The sequence below is a fragment of the Bubalus kerabau genome, chromosome 20, assembly GCF_029407905.1.
Source record: "Bubalus kerabau isolate K-KA32 ecotype Philippines breed swamp buffalo chromosome 20, PCC_UOA_SB_1v2, whole genome shotgun sequence".
Lineage (NCBI taxonomy): Eukaryota > Metazoa > Chordata > Mammalia > Artiodactyla > Bovidae > Bubalus > Bubalus kerabau.
In genome coordinates, this window is record NC_073643.1 from 17,733,458 (window position 1) to 17,738,588 (window position 5,131).

A 5,131-nucleotide genomic window follows, 5' to 3' on the forward strand; every position below is an offset into this window, starting at 1 on the left:
GACGGCAGCCCACCAGGCTCCCCTGTCCCTGGGATCCTCTAGGCAAGAACACTGGAGTGGGTTGCCATTTCCTTCTCCAATGCATGAAAGTGAAAAGTGAAAGTGAAGTTGCTCAGTCATATCCTACCCTCAGCGACTCCATGGACTGCAGCCTTCCAGGCTCCTCTGTCCATGGGATTTTCCAGGCAAGAGTACTGGAGCGGGGTGCCATTGCCTTCTCCGAACATACTAGATGAGATAGACCTAATTGATATTTATAGGACATTCCATCCAAAAGCACAATATGCTTTCCTCTCAAGTGTACACAGAACATTCTCCAAGACAGATCACATCTGGTTCACAAATCAAGTCTCAATAAACTTAAGGAAACTGAAATTGTAAAGCATCTTTTCCAACCACAGCACTATGAGATTAGAAATCAATTAGAGTAAAAATAATAATAATAATAAAACACACAAACACATGAACGCTAAACAATATGCTACTAAATAACCAAGAGAACACTGAAGAAATCAAAGAGGAAATCAAAAAGTACACACAAACAAATGACAATGAAAACACAATGATCCAAAACCTATGGGATGCAACAAAAGCAGTTCTGAGAGGGAAGTTTACAGCAATACAATCCCACCTCAGGAAACAAGAAAAGGACTTCCCTGGTGGTCCAGTGGCTAAGACTTTACCCTCTCAATGCAAGGGGCCCAGGTTCGATTCCTGGCCAGGGAACTAGATCCCACATGCCACAACTAAAGATACCATGTACCACAACTAAGACCCAGAGTAGCCAAACAAATAAATAATTTTTTTAAAAAAGAAACAATAAAAGTCTCAAATAAACAACGTAACTTTACACCAGATAACCACAATGATGAAATCACTCACCTAGAGCCAAACATCCTAGAATGCGAAGTTAAGTGGGCCTTAGAAAGCATCACTACGAACAAAGCTAGGGGAGGTGATGGAATTCCAGCTGAGCTATTACAAATCCTAAAAGATGATGCTGTGAAAATGCTGCACTCAACATGCCAGCAAATCTGGAAAACTCAGCAGTGGCCACAGGACTGGAAAAGGTCAGTTTTCATTCCAATCCCAAAGGAAGGCAATGCCAAAGAATGCTCAAACTAGTGCACAATTGCTCTCATCTCACATGCTAGCAAAGTAATGCTCAAAGTTCTCCAAGCAAGGCTTCAACAGTATGTGAACCGAGAACTTCTAGATGTTCAAGCTGAATTTAGAAAAGGCAGAGGAACCAGAGATTAAATTACCAACATCCACTGGATCATCAAAAAAGCAAGAGAGTTCCAGAAAAACATCTACTTCTGCTACACTGACTATGCTAAACTCTTTGACCATGTGGATCACAACAAACTGTGGAAAATTCTGAAAGAGATGGGAATACCAGACCACCTTACCTGGCTCTTGAGAAATCTGTGTGCAGGTCAAAAAGCAACAGTTAGAACCAAATATGGAACAACAGACTGTTTCCAAATTGGGAAAGAAATACGTCAAGGCTATACATTGTCACCCTGCTTATTTAACTTCTATCATGTGAAATCCCGGACTGGATGAAGTACAAGCTGGAATCAAGACTACTGGTAGAAATATTAATAACCTCAAACTTGCAGATGTCACCACACTTATGGCAGAAAGCGAAGGGAAACTAAAGAGTCCCTTGATGAAAGTGAAAGAGGACAGAGGAAAAAATGGCTTAAAACTCAATACTCAAAAAGCTAAGATCATGGCATCTAGTTCCATTACTTCATGGCAAACAGATGGGGAAACAATGGAAACAGTGACAGACTTCATTTTCTTGGGCTCCAAAATCACTACAGATGGTGACTGCAGCCATGAAATTAAAAGACGCTTGCTCCTTGGAAGAAAAGCTATGACCAACCTAGAAAGCATATTAAAAAGCAGAGACGTTACTTCGCCAACAAAGGTACATCTAGTCAAGCTATGGTTTTTCCAGGAGTCATGTATTTATGTGAGAGTTCGACCATAAAAAAAAGCTGAGCACCAGAGAATTGATGCTTTTGAACTGTGGTGTTGGAGAAGACTCTTGAGTCCCTTGGACAGCAAGAAGATCAAACCAGTCAATCCTAAGGAAATCAACCCTGAATATTCATTGGAAAGACTGATGCTGAAGCTGAAGTTCCAGTACTTTGGCCACCTGATACAAAGAACTGACTCATTGGAAAAGACGCTGATGCTGGGAAAGACTGAAGTTGGGAGAAGGGGAGAACAGAGGATGAGATTGTTGGATGGCATCACTGACTCAGTGGACATGAGTTTGAGCAAACTCCAGGAGTTGGTGATGGACAGGGAAGCCTGGTGTGCTGCAGTCCATGGGGTTGCAAAGACTCAGACACGACTGAGCAACTGAACTGAACTGAAACACCATATTAACAAACTGAAGAATAAAATTTATATGATAATTTCAATGGATGAAGAGTAAGCTTTTGACAAAATGAACAGCCTTTTATGATAAAATCTCTCCAGAAAGAGGGCACAGAGGGAGCCTACCTCAACATAATAAAGGTCATATATGACAAACCCACAACAAACATCATTCTCAAAGGTGAAAAACTGAAAGCATTTCCTCTGAGATCAAGAACAAGACAAGGATGTCCACTCCTGCCACGTTTATTCAACATTGTTTTGGAAGTCCTAGCCACAGCAATCAGAGAAGAAAAAGAATCCAAATTGAAAAGAAGAAGTAAAACTGTAACTGTTTGCGGATGACATGATACTCTGCCACCAGAAAATTAGGGCTAGTGAAAGAATGTGGTGAAATTACTGGATAGAAAATTAGTGCATAGAAATCTCTTGCATTCCCATACACAAGCAACAAAAGATAAGAAAGAGATATTAAGAAAACAATCCTATTTATCACTTCAACAAAAATAATAAAATACCTAGGAATAAACTGTCCTAAGGAAACAAAAGACTTGTACTCAGAAAACTATAAGATATTGAGAAAAGAAATCAAAGACAACACAAACAGATGGAGAAACATACAATGTTCTTGGAGTAGATGAATCAATATTGTCAAAATGATTATACTCCCCAAAACAATCTACAGATTCAATACAATCCCTATCAAATTACCAATGGCATTTTTCAGAGAATTAAGACAAAAAAATTTACAATTTTTCTGGAAACACAAAAGAGCCCAAATAGCTAAAGTAATCCTGAGAAAGAATAATGGAGTTGGAGCAATCAGACTCCCTTACTTCAGACTGTACTACAAACTACAGTCATCAAGACAATGTGATACTGGCACAAAAATAGAAATATAGATAATTTGAACAGGAGAGAAAGCCCAGAAATAAACTCAGGCATCTATGGTAATGACAGTAATCTATGACAAAGAGGCAATAATACACAATGGAGAAAAGACAGTCTCTTCAGTAAGTGGTGCTGAGAAAACTGGGCAGCTACATGTAAAAGAATGAAATTAGAACACTCCCTAACACTACACACAAAAATAAACTCAAAATGGCTTAAAGACCTAACTGGAAGGCTGGACACCATAAAACTCTTAGAAGAAAATTGAAGCAGAAGACTCCTTGACACACAGCACAAACTTTTTTGACCTGTCTCCTAGAGTAATGAAAATAAAAACAAAAATAAATAAATGAGACCCAATGAAACTTAAAAGCTTTTGTATAGCAAAGGAAACCATAAACAAGACAAAAAGACAGCCCTCAGATGGGAGAAAATATTTGCAAATGAAGCAACTGACAAAGGATTAATCTCCAAAATAAACAAACTGCTCATGCAGCTCAATATCAAAACAACAAACAACCCAATAAAAAAGATGAGTGGAAGACCTAAATAGACTTTTCTCCAAAGAGAACATACAGATAGCCAAGAGGCACATGAAAAGATGCTCAACATCACAAATTATTAGAAAACTGCAAATCAAAACTACAATGTAATATCAACTCACACCAGTCAGAATGCCGATCATCAAAAAAATCTACAAACAATAAACGCTGGAGAAGGTGCAGAGAAAAGGGAACCTTCTTACACTGTTAGTGGGAATGTAAATTGATAAAGCCACTATGGAGATCACTATAGAGGGTCCTTAAAAAACTAAAAATAGAATTATCATATGACCCAGCAATCCCACTACTGGGCACATACTCTGAGAAAACCATAATTCAAAATGACACATGCACCCCAATATTCACTGAAGCACTATTCACACTAGCCAGGACAAGGAAGCAGTCTAAATGGTCATCAGCATAGGAATGGATAAAGATGTGGTACATATAGATGATGGGATATTACTCAGCCATAAAAAGAATGAAAGTGTGCCACTTGCAGAGACATAGGTAGACCTAGAGACTGTCATACAAAATGAAGTCAGAAAGAGAAAACAAGTATCGTATATTAACACATATATGTGGAATCTAGAAAAACTGTACCGATGAACCTATTTGCAAAACAGAAATAGAGACAGACACATAGAGAACAAATGTATGGACACCAAGTGGGGAAGACGGGGGATGAATTGGGAGACTAGGATTTACATATACACACTATTATGTATTAAACAGATAACTAATGAGAATCTATTGTAAAGCACGGGGCACAGGGGGAAGAAGGTACAATCTGTGTATAGCACATATATAAACTCAACCTTCAAAATGCATTCCAATATACACTGCTGCTGCTAAGTCGCTTCAGTCGTGTCCGACTCTTAGCGACCCCATGGACTGCAGCCCACCAGGCTCCTCCGTCCATGGGGTTTTCCAGGCAAGAGTAGGTGCAGACAAATATTGTTTGATTCCACTTATATGAGGTACCTGAATAGTCAAATTCATAGTCAGAAAGAACACTGGTAGATGCTGGTGGATGGAATGGAGACGAGGAATAGGGGTTTGGTGTTTAATACGGACAGAGCTCCAGTTTAGGAAGGTGAAAAATTTGGGAGATAGATGACGGTGAGAGTTGTGCTTAGTGTCTCAGTCGTTTCTGGCTCTATGTGACCCCTTGGACTGCAGCCTGCCGGGCTCCTCTGTCCATGGGATTCTCCAGGCAAGAATAGTGGAGTGGGTTGCCATGCCCTCCTCCAGGGGATCTTCCCAACCCAGAGATCAAATCTGCATCTCCTGCCATGGCA

The 5,131-nt window shown here is 39.6% G+C and overlaps 1 non-coding gene across 1 annotated transcript; it reads left to right on the plus strand.

The window, feature by feature from the left end:
- Positions 1 to 653: 653 nt before the first annotated feature.
- On the plus strand, positions 654 to 726 carry TRNAE-CUC (transfer RNA glutamic acid (anticodon CUC)). Its single transcript has one exon. It is a non-coding gene; the product is annotated as a tRNA-Glu (tRNA).
- Positions 727 to 5,131: the final 4,405 nt, after the last annotated feature.